Source organism: Schistocerca nitens, chromosome 4 (assembly GCF_023898315.1).
Source record: "Schistocerca nitens isolate TAMUIC-IGC-003100 chromosome 4, iqSchNite1.1, whole genome shotgun sequence".
Classification (NCBI taxonomy): domain Eukaryota; kingdom Metazoa; phylum Arthropoda; class Insecta; order Orthoptera; family Acrididae; genus Schistocerca; species Schistocerca nitens.
In genome coordinates, this window is record NC_064617.1 from 848,295,686 (window position 1) to 848,313,440 (window position 17,755).

The following is a 17,755-nucleotide window of genomic DNA, read 5'->3' on the forward strand; positions in this document are numbered from 1 at the left end:
TCCAAACACCGACTACAGAAAATACATGTGTATATTTTTGGACCGGATCAAAACCTTATGCAGCTGTGTAAGAAGTATCTGCTTCGATATAAAACGTCCTTTTGATGTTCACGTTTTAGGACTGGCAGTTTTGGCAACATTTTATTAGCATGCCGCAAGCCAAATCTGATGTGATACCGTCATAGTGGAGCCTAAGACGTCTTTCCCACTCTGTCACTGACGTTGTCAAGGACGTGGCGGCTACGACAAGAAGATACTTGGCCAATATATGTTTAGTCGGCGGCGTCGACCCCTCCCCATGGTTCAGGGCGACACCGCTAACCCCGGCCTTAATGAGCCAAGTTTAGCGGGCGGCACGCATTCTTGACACCGCCGACGGGACTTCGCTTCTCCTCGTGAACATTCCACGCCAGCGGTCGGATCGACGCTGCGGTAACGCTAAAGGCCGCTAGCGGAAAACCCCGTCTGAAGCATAACTGTTTCTAACAAGACACATTTATAGGCACAGGGTAGTTAAAATTCTCAGAAATTTATTTTGTATCGTCTGCTTATGTGTGGCATACCTCACGAGGAAGTGAAAGAAAAAACCTTGCAAAAATAAAAAAAAATTCATCGGCAAATAAAGTAGAACTTAGCTGCTACATTACGTGCCCTGTTGTACGTTTATATCATGTGTCACATGCTGTCCACAATATACTAGTGCGGAAAACTGTCCCAGGTTCCGACGCCCAGCCTCCTAAGAACTTCTACAATATTACTCGCTGATGGAGAATTCAGCTGAATTAACTAACTACTAGTGACACATGATTTTTATCCTGGTTGTCGCGAGCGGCCGCCTTCACTACTTCGGCTATCCGTGCACACTCCCCAGACCGATAATAACTTCCATACGCCACACTGTCTACATGCCCATATACTGGCACGTGATGTGATTCCCACAACAGGGAGAATGAGACAACAATGAAACAAGGTAGTTTTAGTAACGTCGTAGTGCCCATCCAAACTTGAAGTACTTATTCAACCTACAATTAAGTTGTAATTTAAATAATCCACGTATAGTGCCAGATAATTTATCTGCTTAATTTACACTTACGACGCAAAGCGTTATAACATCTGGTTAATAGCTTCTTAAGGACATATTTGGACACAAATACAGCAGACATTGTACGTGGCGTAGTTTTGAGAACTTGTTAGTAGGTTTCCAGAATGAGATTTTCACTCTGCGGCGGAGTGTGCGCTGATATGAAACTTCATGGCATATTAAAACTGTGTACTGGACCGAGACTCGAACTCGGGACCTATGCCTTTCGTGGGCAAGTGCTCTACCTAATGAGCTACCCAAGCACGACTCACTCCCCGTCATCACAGCTTTACTTCTGCCAGTATCTTTCCTGTCAAAGGAGTCATCCAGGCATTTGCCTGGAGCTATTTAAGAAAATCACGCAAAACCTAAATCTGTTTGGCCGGACGCGAGTTTGAACCGTCGTCCTCCTGAATACGTGTGCAAGCTACTGCCGCACCTCGCTCGGTCTGCTGTCCATACAGTTCTTTCAACCTGCGATAAATTTATGAAGCACGCTCCCCTTTTGCGCCAAGAAGCTGCATAACTACTCTTTGTACTGATCGGGAGGAATTCATCGTGCAACTAACTGCTGAAATAACTCTCCAGAAATGAGGAAATTGCTGCGAGGTATTTAGCTCCGCTTTTGCAGTTGGTAATACCACCTCGCCATCTCTCGGCAATCACATTCATGCATTGGGATTACGTAAGTGCCTCTACAGGGATGGTCTCCTTTTCAATAGCGAATTCCTTACAGAGTCAGCCTCTGTAGCACCGAGTTGTCAGACGATCCCGACCAAGATTCGATTCACGGTACTGCCAGGAATTTTTACTTTCTGAGGAAACTGACACGGGGAGCACTCAGCCTCTTGATGCCAATTGAGTAGTTAGTTGGCTGAGTAGTAGCGGTTCCAATGTATGGAAAGTCGGCAAAGGAACCGAGAGGGCAGTGTGCTTACCACACGCCATTCCATACCGCAAATGCATGACGCCCCGAGACACAGGGTGACATGGCGGCCGGTAGACGTCCCTTGGGCCCTCACGGCCTGAACGAGGAGCTCGTTATATCTTATACAAACTACGCAAGCTATGAGGGTGCTGCACAGCATTACTCGAGCAGTTTGCAATTACTGGAATTCAGAGTTCAGATTCAAAGTTGCTTAGTAGAAAACGCAGGCCGCGTACGTTGACATACGAGACGTCTGACCTGAATCCTCTGGATTTTTCATTCTGGGACGATCTTAAGAGAGGACTACTACATACTGCTGAATCACTGGAGCTATGAAGTAAACAGTCTTATCCAGAATTACGATATAATTCTCGAGTGATCCGCAACTCACTCCGGAGGCGGGTGCATCTAAATGGTAGTAAGACACGTGGAATAGTCACTTAACAGGCACGAAAGCACTTTTATTTGTAACATGAAACTTGCTGTAACAGCACTCTATTATTTATTAAGGCAGCTCATGGTTGAAATTTGAATCCATTAAGATACAGACTTGTTGCTAAATTTACGTAGCAAATACATTTGTATTAATTAGGATACTATTTCGTACAGATGTGAGTGGCGTATGGTAACTACACATTAGCAATAATCTTGCAAACAGGGTATTCGTGAACCCATGTTCTCAATGACATTTCATCTTCCTATTATATCCACAGGATGATTTCTTCAATCGTTCACAAATTCTATGGGCTGATCGGTGAGGGGACAAATGGTTCAAATGGCTCTGAGCACTATGGGACTCAACTGCTGTGGTCATAAGTCCCCTAGAACTTAGAACTACTTAAACCTAACTAACCTAAGGACAGCACACAACACCCAGCCATCACGAGGCAGAGAAAATCCCTGACCCCGCCGGGAATCGAACCCGGGAACCCGGGCGTGGGAAGCGAGAACGCTACCGCACGACCACGAGATGCGGGCGGTGAGGGGACACGAAACAAAAACGTTCAAATGGACGTATGTCCGGAAACGCATGGTTTCCATGCCAGAGACCATTTATTCAATCACACATTGTTACGAACAGTGCGGTCTATTACGGGCTGTACCATGCAGCCATAGTTACAGTACGCATGGTATCGTCCTAGAGGGTGGTACTGTTCATCTCCTAGCGACCTCTCCTGCCATAGCCATTGGCAATGTTGTGTCTGATTCACTTATGCTGGCTCACCTTGCCGCGGATGTGATACAGCGTCGTACAAACGATTGCATATTCGAATCGAGAATTTGGCGACATGGTGTTCGTTTACGGGAAAGCAGGTGGCAATGGGCGGTGGACAGTAAGGTTGTATCAGCGGACCTATCCCCGCCGACCACGACCACTGAATTCAATGTTTGCAACAGTGTTTCGCCGTTTGTCTGAGACACGCTCGTTTCAGGCAGCCGGTAACCATGAAGGACGTACCAAAAATGTTCGGACGCCTCACTTGGAGTAAAATGTGTTTAACACTGTGGAAGGCGACCGCCGTGTGAGTACCAAGCAATTAACCTGCCAGTACTGGGTAAGCCAGACGACCGTGCCGAACGTTCTCCATCACCATTGTTACGACGCTTATCATTTACATCTTGTCCAGGGCTGACTAGTGACAGACTTTCGACACTGGCAGCAGTTTTGTCACTGGTTTCTTCACCAGGCAACCTCGATTTCGGGATTTACGTCATGCATCCTATTGACAGATGAGGTCACCGAAGTGTTATCTTCGTCTTTGATAACAGTCACCTGTGGGATAGTACGCTGAATCCTCATGGTATGGTGACAGAGAGTTATCACCATCGGTGTATCCGTGATGTGTGGTCCGGGACAATTGGCAACCGTACTTTGGGACCAGTCTTCCTTCCACCTCTCCTAGGAGGAATGAACTCTGGGCGTTTCTTGCGGGTGACTTTGCCTCCACTGCTGAAAGAAGAAGTGCCATTGGAAGGGTTGTATGACTGTCACATGATGGTGCTCCAGCCCACTTCATCGTTAACGTCCGGACGCATCTCAATCGTGTCTTCCCTCGTTGAAGGATCGGACGAGGTGTCCAGGTGCATGGCCTGCTCATCCAACTAATCTAAATCCTTGTGAGATCTTGTTGCGGGGCCATCTCAAAAGTATCGTGCATGCAGAACGCATTCCAGATGTGGAGACACTTGAGCAGCGTATTCATGCTGCGTTTGACACTGTTCACATGAAGAAAGTCGTCTAACCCACAAATGTAAAAGCTTAGAGATAAGTGTTCCCATCTGTTTCTGGGTACAGAAACTATCAAAATTGACATTGTTCTCACCCATAACTGATATTTATGGATGAGACCAATGGCAATTTTGAGGGTTAGCCCGTTTTTCCGCTCATGTCTTCATATGCAGCCTCGCCGATGTGACGTGTGAGACAGAATATGCTACGGCGCGTACTCGCATGCTTTGAGGCACATGGAAACCATTTTCAGCACATAATGTAACTGTGATTCCATGTTACAGCGCATATTATTCCGCGGCCTCTGTAACAATGTATGACTGGATAAATGATCTCTAGCATGGAAACCATGCATGTCCAAACATAAGTTGATTTCAAATTTTTAGTTCCGTATCCTATCCTCGAGCAATCCCTAGAGCTCGTGCGCTGTGGAAAAATCACTTTTCGCTATTAATTATGATACTTCCTGTAAATATGTCTCTAGCTGTCATTCTCACACCACATTCCTATGTGGCCAAAATCCGCACTTCGTCAGACACAGTCGGTGAACGACTATAGATTTTGTGTCCACACACATTTGGCCATATCGGAGAAATATGTGCCACTGTAGTTCCCGTGAGAACCAACGGCCTTGCCGCATTTGTAACACCGGTTCCCGTCAGATCACCGAAGTTAAGCGCTGTCGGGCTGGGCTAGCACTGGGATGGGTGAGCGTCCGGTGGACCGAGCGCTGTTAGCAAGCGGGGTGCACTCAGCCCTTGTGAGGCAAACTGAGGAGCTACTTGATTAAGAAGTAGCAGCTCCGGTCTCGTAAACTGACATAGAGGTGGGGGAGCGGTGTGCTGGCCATATGCCCCTCCATATCCGCATCTAGTGATCCCTGTGTGCTGAGGGTGACACGGCGGCCGGTCGGCTAGGTTGGGCCTTCAAAGCGCTGTTGGGACGGCGTTTTGTTCCCTTGAGACGCTCATTCCATAAACTCACATAAAGCCTATTGAACTTCATGAATAATTTCTTCCTCATGTATCGTGAATGAAGCTTTCCACAAAACATGATGCGACAGCAGTATTGGGTAGCCCCCTTGTTCCATTTCATTCCAACTGACCGTTTTTAAGCCTGTTTGGTTGGTTGATTTGGGGGAGGGGCCAAACAGGGAGGTCATCGGTCCAATGGGATTAGTGGTGGATGGGGAAGAAAGTCGGAGGAACCATCCCCCTATTTGCCTGAAACGATTTAGGGGAATCACGGAAAACTAAAATCAGGATGGGCAGACGCGGCTTTGAACCGTCGTCCTCCCGAATGCGAGTCCAGTGTGCTAAGCACTGCGCTACCTCGTTCGGTGCTTTTAAGTACTATCTGTCCATTTCATAATAGCGAATGACGTTGATTGCGGGCAGAGTGATTAACTCTGCATATTCGATATTTTACGCTTAAGCATAAAAATTAAATTGCTATTCTTTGTGAAAAATATATTGCACCTTTCAGTACTTTTAGATACTGTCACGATGGAGATGTATATACCACTCATACCCTATTTTCCATAGACGCCTACCTCATCCTCTCTCTAAAGAAAGGTTGACGGCAGTAAGGGTGAAATTCATGGTCGCCAGTTCTTACAATCCTCGTTGTTTTCTAAAATCGAAGTTTTTAAGTCTCCGTCAAGTGTCTCGGCTGCTGTCCTTACGGATCTAAAACGATATGTGCATGCTTCCCTCGAAGTACCAATGCGTGGTAAAACCAGGTATAACAACCGACACCACGATATGATGACTGCTTATGACGGAAAGTCAGTTACCGGTCGGACAAATTATCAGCCATGCAAATATTAGGTCGGTGCATATGTTCGTAGCGTTTTTGTTCTGAATCTTGGTACTCCAGTTGCTAAGGATTTATTTGTCCATTGTCGTTTTTTATTTGTTGTTCATTGTTGCTATTTGAGTTTACATATTGTCATTTTGCCATTTAGAGACAGTGAGTGGAGCAGTGGACGCTAGGAAATGAAGTGAAAAGTGAAGAAATTGAAATATTTCTGACATATTCTTCTGTATGAGTTCGGTAGAGGTCTGACAGCAGCGGAGGCAACCAGAAACATATGCACCGTATATGGCGATGATGCCACAGGACAGCGCTCGATGGGAAAATGGTTTTCGCGTTGTATGAGAATCGTTTTGATATTAGTGACTCCCCACGTTCAGGAAGGTCTCCGTGGTTTGAAGAAGATCGTTTAGTCGCATTAATCCACAATTATCCAGGTCAGTGTATTCGAGAACTGGCGAATGTGATGAACTATGATCGTTGCCCCATTGTATGACATCTGTATGCAATGGGAAAGGTTAAAAAATCGGATATGTGTGTACCACATGCTCTACGCCAAAATCACAAAAATCAGCCAGTGACCCTGTGAACACCTGTGCTTGGTCGTTATCAATTCCCTCGTGAACAACACCAACCATTGATATGCTGTGTCGTTGCTGGAGGCGTGAAATGATGTCTAAAATAAGGAAAAGAAATGACTGGTAGAGTCCAAACTGATGCGGTGTACCACGAATTGCTTCTACGAGGTGAAAATATCATTGCTACATTTATTATCAATAACTGATACGTCTTGCAGACGCAGTCCAAGAACAACAACGAGGAATATTGCGTGAAGTGATGTTACTCCATGATAACGCCCGCACGCATACTATATAGGCGTTGTGTTGGAAGTCAGTCATCACCTACCTTATTCACCTAATCTTCAGCCATGTTCCTCACTTTCTATCGAACAACTTTGAGGGAACTTCCTTTCGGGATGAAAATCCGCTCCGAACACGGCTCAACGAGTTTGATTTCTACAGTCGCTGAACCGAAACAATGCCCCAGCGTTGGCAGACTGTTGTACATAGTAAAAATATATTACTGATGACTGAAGGCTCTGTAGTGTGTATCTGTTGTGTTTATTAAGGGCCCAAAGGTACCTACTGACGGCCATGTCATCCCAGCTTCACTGGGTGCGGCGATGGACGTTCATGTGGCCAGCACACTACTCTCCTGGCCGTTGTCAGCTTTTATTACGGGAGCCGCGAGTTCTCAGTAAAGTAGCTCCTCAACTGTCCTCAAAAGGGCTGAGTGCACCCTGCTTGCCAACGGCACTCGTCAGAACCGTACGGTCACCCATCCAGGTGTTAGCCAGGCTCGACAGCTTTTTAACTTCGGTGATTTGACCGGAACCGATGTTACCACTGTGGCAAGGCCATTCGCCATTGTGTTTATTAAATATATGGAAAAATTCACCATGCCAGTAATATTGCAGAATCGTCTGGTACATCAGCAATCACTGACACAAGTGATATTACTCTAGCAAAATGGCGCCCGTGAATTGCTATCATTCTTACGAGAAATCTGCTATGAGGTGATGTGATTCTTACATAAATAAATAATAATAAAGTGAAATAATATATTTGTAGACATCAGCAGCGTACACATTACATTCGTTTCAGGAATACACCCTTTTCCGTCCTACACCCCTTCCACCATAAACAGAAAAAGATGAACATATGACGGATTATTCATAGCAACTGATTTGCCTTGCTTGGTGGAAACACTTCACTTGTCACCATATTATGTTTATTGTTAAGAAATTGCTTATGTAAGGCGCTGGTAAACTTTAAATACATCAGCATGCCTTTTTTCTGCATCTGATGTATTCTGCACATCGCCGATCACTGCGTGTGTAGTTAGGTGCAAAATAGGCTGGTTGAGTCCAGTGATGATCCACCGCTATATGTATTCAATTAACTGGGCCCAATTATCGCCGGAATCCGTATGTATACAGGTGATAATCACCAGGTCCGTGTTACGTCCCCCGCTTAACCTGAGTGTATTTGCTCCTCTGCGTGGGTAGCGTAACTAATGCAGGTTCGCATCTGCTTCATTCAGGGAGTAGTCACAACGATATGAACTAGCTCAAGATATACTATTTAGCTGTAAAGGAGGGCAAATGTTTTGTCACTTCTTTCACATTATTATCTTCCGTTTTACTTAATTTTTGTTTCGGGGTACTAGACAATTAGTAACTTATATAACAGCTTGAAATATTGTGGTAGAGTGTCTGTTGGAAGTGGTTCTTTACATTTCTCAGTCAACTCTGTTACTATGTGCACCCTGTGGAGATGTCTTTCCGTCTGCCTGTCACCTTCTCTGTTGTACTCCTACGTTATTTCTTCTGTATTATTTCTAATACTTTTTCTCGAACTCTGTTGACAAGAGCATAAATTGGCTCTAAGGTAGGGCACGTTTTCCCAACATCAAGAGCTTTACGAACACTGTTACATCCAGGTGACGTATAAACAGTTCTTTTTGCAAATAAAAATCTGTACTCTATACGCCTCGAATGACATTTCCTTGTAATGTATGAGTGAGGTATTACCCTCGTTTGGTAACTGTATGACCGTTTCGGGGAGTATCACTATTAATAATAAAAAATGTTTCATGTGGAAAAATTAATCAATGAGCGCTTTTGTTAATATTTCACTATTAATGCCGCTATGTACATTTTTAAGAATGCCTGCTGCCATTTCGAAAAATGTATGGCCGTATCAGTTCCTGCAGATGCTCTGTTGTGAGCAAAATAAGTTTTGGATTGATGATTGCTTTACTTTTCGTAATTAAAAAAATACTAGCAAACACCAAAATGCTTCCCAGTTGCTAAATATGTATGGTAATTGGATACACGTTCTAAACCACTTTTTCCCTCTCTCTGTCCATCTCATTAACCCCATCTCTGTTTCTCCATCTTCTCCTCATCCACTTCCTCTCTCTGTATCACCTCACTCCTCCTCTCTCTGCCCATCTCCCGTATGATCTTCTCTATGTCCACTTCTTCCCTTCCTCCTCTCTATTCACTTCTTCTTCCCCGCTCTCTCTGTCCATGTCTTTTTTATTGGTATTGCAAACAAAACTTTCATTGGGAATTGAAGTCGCTTAAAATGAGTGGGTAAATCGGTTGGGATCACTGGTATATAGGGTACGAGAGACACATCTCCAGTTGCCTGATCTGTGAGGATAGTTGCTTCAGTGGTGGTATTTTTATAGATTTAATCTGCAAAGTTTCGAACGATTCAGATTCTGTAATACTATTTTAATAGCCTATGTCTGTCCGAATGTCCATTAGAGCATCCTGTCAACATTTAAATTAAATCTAAGAATTTTTCAGATTTTTGATAACAAGGTCTCCCCTTTATAGCATATGTATTCATTAAAAATATATTTACTCTGTGTCAATCGAATTGTTCATTAAAGTGTCGCCGGTCGGCGTGACGAGCGGTTTTATACGCTTCAGTCTGGAACCGCAGTTAATTAGGTTTAAGTAGTTCTAAGTTCTATGGGACTGACGATCTCAGATGTTAAGTCCCATAGTGTTCAGAGCCATTTGAACCATTTGAAACATTAAAGTGTCGTGTAAATATTCGAAGGTAATCGGCCAAGAATTTTTCGAGATATTTGTTAATAACCTTTCCCTTTTGTATATTACATATACTATAATGTCTTGTATATATCAAAAATATGGTACGTATTACCGTCCGAATGTTCATTACAGTATCTTGTAAAAATCCGGAGTAAATCGGTCAAGTACGTTTCGAGATTTTTGGTAACATCGCGAAACGTTAATAATTTTTCTTTGACGTGGAAGACAGTTTTACTTGAGTCTCATGAACTCATGCAGATAATGCATCAAAAACCAATGAAACATAAACAAGGAATGCTCAAGTCAGTTCTTAACAAGTGTACTCCAGAGTTTATCAGTTTGTGCTGCTAAAATCAGTCTATCAAGACGCGAGAAAATTACTCACAGTTTATCATCCGACCGTAGAAACAGGAGAATGCAAGAGCATACACAGGATTTGAACGTCTAACGTGAGGGAATTGAGGGTGGGGAGGAGGGTGACCTCATATTAGTTCCACGGCCAATGGAGAAATAGATTTGAGATTTCACAACAAACAGTAATTGGTGGACTTGCTACTAGTCAATAATATCCGTCCTGCCTTCCTTCCAATATGGTTAAATGATACGTCTGTCACTGTACCACAGAAGCATTCGACTTCGGTTTGTAAAGGTAATTTGTCTATGCAACCTCGCTGGATACATCCAAGTGAGCTTCTCCCATACAGAACTTCACTAGCCTATGAGTTATTGTTGATGAAACGAGCTCAGATACAATCATACTGTTGTTTTGCCACGAGAAACAATTAATAATGGACACAAATTAAAAATAGAAGCGATTACAGCACAGCTTGGCTTTTATACACTAAATATTATCAGTTTTGGAACTATGGGGTGGGGGTGGGGGGGGGGGTAAGATACCTATGATTCAGTAATAATTTGCCACCAAACACTCAGGTCAAATTTTACTCACTCAGATCCTTACCAACAACATCATTACCATTAGTAACCACGGCTGCTGAATGGCATCTTAATATTTTTGAGATACATTATCAGCATGGTTGTACAAAAACTGCATGTGAGACTTTTCCAAAATCCGGAAAGTTACGATTTAAGTGAAGTGTTTCTTTCACTCAGAAAGAGTTCCGCTATTTAAAATCTGATTCACAGGAAGACGGATATCACCGAGTCACAGACACGTAGGGACAATTCGTGAAAGCACGGGTGTTTTCTTTAGCAACAAGTAGATTTGTTGTTAGGTCTATACTTTATTGACAACTTAGGAATGCATACAAATGCTTGAAGAAAATCGGTAGCAGTATTCAGTAGCCTAGAGATTCAGCAGTCAGCACTAGGAAGTGACACAACTAGTATCTCCGGAGCGCGACGTGATATTTCCGAGATTTCACACCAGCCACCGCAAGGCCAGAAAGTTTCACTGTATGAAGGTTCAGATGTGTAGTTACACAGGGTCGATCATTCATTAGGTGAGAATGCAGTTTCAGGGTATCAATGACAAAGATGATGCTGAGGGAAATTCAGTGCCCTGGAGGACGGAGAAGGGAGACAAGTAACATAAGTGCCAAGCAGGAGCAGTGAGTAAGCAGCAGTCAGTCTGACGGGTCAGTCAGTCAGCAACCAGACAGAGAAGAATCAAAAAGCAGGAGAGAGACTTTGAGTTTGCCTTATGGAGGCATGCTGACGTATCGTAGACTCAGTTGTAAGACATGAGTCAGATCCCGCATTCATTCCGATATGTATCGTCAATTTGTGACTTTCTAACTTTCCATTCCTTGCCGAATAGAGTCCCTTGCAGTTGATGCTCAAATCGTGTAACGTCCTCTTAGAAAAATTAATGAATTACTGTGTTGATAAACCTCTTACATTATATGCTTTTCAAACAGCTGAGCAAAACTGAACGTACTCAGACGTTAATCTCTTTACTTATTCTGATCAACACTAAACTGACACACAATATACTTAGCGCAACGCAATCTGACTTTTAATAATCCCTACAAAAGGATGGCCCTGACTAACAATAACCTATATCTTTCATCAGTTCTTACCTCACAAAAATCTTCGTTACTCGAACTACTGCAATACAGCGAGCGCCAATACTGCCAGCTAAATAAAAGATTCTAACTACTGAAGGCACTAACTACTGATTGGCATAGTTAGCAAATGAAAGATTTTGATAAAGAACAAACAATGTATTTACCTTAATAGTGTTCTAAATTCATAATGTATATATCAGTTCATGACATCCAGTCTTACAATTTTACTGTCTCTGATGGACACACGTCCAGAACATCCGCTCTCAAAACTCCGCCATCTCTCTACCCACATCCACCACTGCTGGCGGATCACCTTCAACTGCGCATCGCTACGCGCTGTTAACAGCCAACTGCCCAACACTACAATAGCAACTTTCAACAATGCGAACCAGCTACAGACTGCACACAGCACAGCCAGTGATTTTCATACAGAGCGCTACGTGGCGTTACCAATATAAAAACCTAAACAGCCTACTTACAATCGTGAAGCATTCAAGTCTTCTTTGCCAGATGGCACATTCAAATTGTTACATTGACAACGCCTATGAACGATAGCCAGATAACATTCACTAAGTGCAGTAACAACAGTACCACATTGGCCATCTGGGCCATATTCTATGTAAAGGGATGAAATCAGCCAGCAGTGATAAGGGAACGAGTTAAGCCGTCCTAAGCGTCACCTCCCAGCCGCAGAACGCGGAAGATGAAAATGACCAGCTGTCACTCCACAGCCACAGAAACGTGGAGGGATGATCGATGCACTTCACCAACAGCATATTCATTTCACCCCCACCCTTCTCTCTCTCCACCTACAGTCAATTGTTGGGACGTGTCTGTATCTACTCAAGAAGCCCCTGGGAATATATATGTATTGTTGATTGAATAATAAAGGTGAACAATTTGTTTGTATTAATTTCCTCATTGATTTCCTTTTGCGTTATGTCTTTGGTGCCCAGCTTGCCAATATGAAGCGACATCGTTTTCTACGGCACAAAAAAAAATTCAGTTTACTAGAAGTGGTATAGGATTTATGTTTCGAAGTTGAAAACTGTACTTTTATCAGACAGGGTAGAAAAGCTTCGCCGGCCGCAGTAGCCGTGCGGTTCTAGGCGCTCCAGTCCGGAGCCGTGCTGCTGCTACGGTCGCAGGTTCGAATCCTGCCTCGGGCATGGGTGTGTGTGATGTCCTTAGGTCAGTTAGGTTTAAGTAGTTCTAAGTTCTAGGGGACTGATGCCCACATCAGTTGAGTCCCATAGTGCTGAGAGCCATTTGAACGATTTGAACCAGATAAGCTTCAACAATTATTTAGCGTTTTCATTGTGTTTGAGAACTGTTATAGCACCAGGATTTTTTATGTCAACGTACTGATAATGTGTGGAAACCCTCATGGCAAATATGCTAGACCTTGTGAAACTCAGTTTTCGGCGGTATCAAGTGACTTCAGTTACGAATGACAAGCAATACAGTTTTTCACCGTCAGCTATGAGCAGGTCACAACTTTAGGATGTATCGAAAGCCATAGTAATTTTCTAGGAGACATAATGGGGAAGGAGTACCAGATGTGAAATGAGATTCGCGAATAGTATTCAGGAAGGGATGTAGGTCCGTTACAGCTCATAATACACATGAATGTTCTCTTGGCGACCTCGAAAGCCCCATGGAGAGGTTTGCGGATGATGCTGTTTTATGTACTGTGCGGCTGATCCCAGCGGAGGTTCGAGTCCTCCCTCGGGCATGGATGTGTGTGAATGTCCTTAGGATAATTTAGTTTAAGTAGTGTGTAAGCTTAGGGGCTGATGACCTAAGCAGTTAAGTCCAATAAGATTTCACACACATTTCAACATTTTTTTATGCTGTAGTGTACACAGACGTCAAATTGGCAGAAAGCTGTAGCGAAAAGCTCCTAAAGTTCCCTAGGATCAATATTTCGCGCAGGATCTGTTAACTGACTAACAAACACAACTGTATGTATTCGGCCTAAGTAAGTAGGAGAAAGCAAAATTTTACAACTGGACCTACACAGTTAGACTTAACAGATTGGGTTTTAATCACTAGTCGCATTTACAACCATAACGTATTACACCGTCCAGGCACACTGATGTCACCAGCTTTCAAAAGCTTCAACTCTTGAAGCACACGCCGCTGAGAGAGGAGGATGAAGAAAGATGATGAAGTTCTGGAAGGCACCAACAGGGATGTGGAGCTATGCTGACTCCAGTGCCGTAGTACCTGCGCTGAGTTTCTCGGTTGAGCATCCAGTGGGCATCCAGACCTGCCCACAGATTCTCCATCAGGTTTAAATCTGGGGAGTTTGATGGCCAGGGAACAACAGTAAAATTAATCTGTTGCTCGTTGAACACATGTACACGGTGAAGTGAGTGACACATTACATTGTTCTTGTGCCAAATGCCATCGCGCCGAGGAAAAAGAGTTGGGGTGGTCCCTAAGGATGGATGTATTGTTTGTGGATCTATAGTGTTTCCCAGAATGACTATATCACCAAGGGAACGCCACAAAGAGTTCCCCAGACCATAACACTGCCCCCCTTCGATCTGGGCCCTTACAGCAATTGTTGCAGGGTGTTTGCTTTCAGACGTTTCACACCAGACATGCTAACGGCGATTTGTTCCAAGGAGCATAAAACGCGATTCATCTGAAAAGACTCCCTGTCGCCACTCCGTGAACGTCCAGTTGCGGTGTTGTTGTTGTGGTCTTCAGTCCAGAGACTGGTTTGCTGAAGCTCTCCATGCTACTCTGTCCTGTGCAAGCTTCTTCATCTCCCAGTACCTACTGCGACCTACATGCTTCTGAATCTCTTGAGTGTATTCACCTCTTGGTCTCCCTCTACGATTTTTACCCTCCACGCTGTCCTGTAATACTAAATTGGTGATCCTTTGATGCCTCAGAATGTGTTCTACCAACCAATCCCTTCTTCTAGTCAAGTTGTGCCACAGATTTCTTTTCTCTCCAATTATATTCAGTACTTCCTCCTTAGTTATGTGATCTACCCATCTAATCTTCAGCATTGTTCTGTAGCACCAGATTCCGAAAGCTTCTATTCTCTTCTTGTCCAAACTATTTATCGCCCATGTTTCACTTCCATACATGGCTACACTCCATACAAATACTTTCAGAAACGACTTCCTGACACTGAAATCTATACTCGATGTTAACAAATTTCTCTTCTTCAGAAACGATTCCCTTGCCTTTGGCAGTCTACATTTTATATCCTCTCTACTTCGACCATCATGAGTTATTTTGCTCCCCAAATAACAAAACTCCTTTACTACTTTAAGTGTCTCATTTCCTAATCTAATTCCCTAAGCATCACCCGATTTAATTCGTCTACATTCCATTATTCTCGTTTTCCTTTTTTTGATGTTCATCTTATATCCTCCTTTTAAGACACTGTCCATTCCGTTCAACTGCTCTTCCGGGTCCATTGCTGTCTCTGACAGAATTACAAAGTCATCGGCGAACTTCAAAGTTTTTATTTCTTCTCCATGGATTTTAATTCCTACTCAGAATTTTTTGTTAATTTCCTTTACTGGTTGCTCAATATACAGATTGTATAACATTTGGGATAGACTACAACCCTGTCTCACTCCCTTCCCAACCACTGATTCCCTTTTATGCCCCTCGACTCTTATAACTGCCATCTGGTTTCTGTACAACTTGTAATTACCCTTTCGTTCCCTGTATTTTACCCCATGCCACCTTTAGAATTTGAAAGAGAGTATTCCAGTCAACATAGTCAAAAGCTTTCTCTAAGTCTACAAATGCCAGAAACGTAGGTTTGCCTTTCTTTAATCTATTTTATAAGATAAGTCGTTGGGTCAGTATAGCCTTACGTGTTCCAACATTTCTAGGAATCCAATCTGATCTTCCCTGGGGTCGGCTTCTACCAGTTTTTCCATTCGTCTGTAAAGAATTCGTGTCAGTATTTTGCAGCCGTTACTTATTAAACTGATTTTCACATCTGTCAACACCTGCTTTCTTTGGGATTGGAATTATTATATTCTTCTTCAAGTCTGAGGGTATTTTGCCTGTCTCATAGATCTTGCTCCCTAGATGGTAAAGTTTTGTTAGACCTGGCTCTCCCAAGACTGTCAATAGTTCTAATGGAATGTTGTCTACTCCCGTGGCCTTGTTGCGGTACTGACGCGCAATTCCAGCCTTAGTCGCTGATGAACAGCAATCAGCATGGGTGCATGAGCCAGGCGACTGCTACAGGGGCTCAAACGCAACAACGTTCGCTGAATGGGCGTTTAGCAAAAGCTGTCGGTAGCTCCTTGGTTCATTTGGACTTTCGGTTGCTCAGCAGTTACATGTCTGTTCAGCCGTACATATCTCCACAGCCGTTGTTCACTTCTGCCATATAGGCCCTTGGTGCTCCTCTACATTTGCCTCGGCGTCGGTGGAGGATGGCGTCATTCCGCGATACACTTTTACCCCGCTAGCACGTGAACTGTTTACAAACAGCTTAGAGATTCGGGAAATGTTTCCACCCTTGGCTCCAAACCCAACTGTCATTCGTTTTTGGTGGTCAGATAAATCGCTGCGTTTATGCATTATGACAACGACAGAATTGTTGTCCTCATACACTACTTCCCCCTCCCCTCTCGCCCCCCCTCCCCCAACCAACACGCCTTATATACCCCTCACTGCTAGTGCTGCCACCTGACGTTTGGGAGTGATTATTGCACGTTGACGTCGAACATAGGTCGTGGGCACGGTAATGGTACTGGGTCGTGTGTTAAGCGATAAGCACGATTTAAAGTGAAAATCATTCGTAAATGAAGTTTAAGAATAACTGAGGCCAGTTTGATTATTATTAGAAACAGCTGCCCTGGTTTTCTGTGCAGTTCTCAATCCTTATGTTGCGCCTCACCTCACCTAAGAAGACTGTCGCTACATTTCTGGGCCATCCTGTAGAGGAAATGTGCCTAATATGAGACACATTTTTGTAAACCCATTTGAAAGAGTTAAGAGTAAGGGCAATTGTATTTTTATAATGTTAATAATATCTTGCATTATTTAATTTTATCATACCATTATCGTATTTGCAATAATAAACAATCTTTGAGAGTAGTTATTAAATCTTCATAAACAAGGCAGTTCTTAGAAATGAGATGAAGGTTTCCTAATGTGAGACAGTAATAATATTTTGGTTTAATTATTTTACTACAGGATAATGACATATGAATATACAATTTTTACATATTTATTCATTTCAGTTATCCTTCACTCAGTTGACAGTACTTAGGTTTATATTTACGACTTCCGGGGCAAACAAAATTGTCTTCTGTGACACCGCAATCTTCATGAGCCCAGCGATAACATTTCGTGCGCTGTGCCCATTTCTCCCTGTGCTTGTCTTCAGAATAGCGCTCAGTACAGAACAGACACTCTGCGTCATCGCCATCACTGCTGTCTGAATCCCCACTGTCATCAAGATGGACATGGGATGTCGAGTCAATAGACGATTCTTCTGCTTTAGGTCTACCATTTAAAGATTTTCCACTCTTCTCCCCAAATAAATTTCTGGCCGCTTTCTTAGCTTCAGCCCTGATTTCTTCTGTTTAGATTCTTGCAGTTGCTTCACATAAGGAGTTGAAGTTTGTAACGCAGCAGATCACGAACGCGATGTTTGACCTGTCTGAATATCTCCAGGTAGTTTTGCGATGTGTGGGAGAGGTCTGATGTCTGCCGGGCTGACAGCTTGACCATCACCATCAGTAGTTTCATTTTCGTTTCAGGCATCTCTTTCTTGAAGAGCGTCAGCACTGCGATGAATTTAAAAATTCATGTTCCCTAAAGATGTTTTTGTTACGTGGGATGAGACGTGTTTTTCTGAAGACTCGATGCGGGTTGTAGCTGACTTTAGATAGCACAGATTTGTAAGTATCAAAAATCTCCACACATTTTCTGGAGTAAAAGCTTTCACTCTTGCAGCTGAAAGACCCTGAGGAGTTCTCATGGATAAGATGGGATGTCTCTTAAGGAAAGCTCGGAGCCATTTCTTTACTGCTGAAGCCTT

At 43.4% G+C, this 17,755-nt stretch overlaps 1 pseudogene; it reads left to right on the plus strand.

Annotated features, from left to right (window-relative positions):
• Positions 1-4,860: 4,860 nt before the first annotated feature.
• Positions 4,861-4,978, plus strand: LOC126253795 (5S ribosomal RNA; annotated as a pseudogene).
• The last annotated feature ends 12,777 nt before the right edge of the window (positions 4,979-17,755 follow it).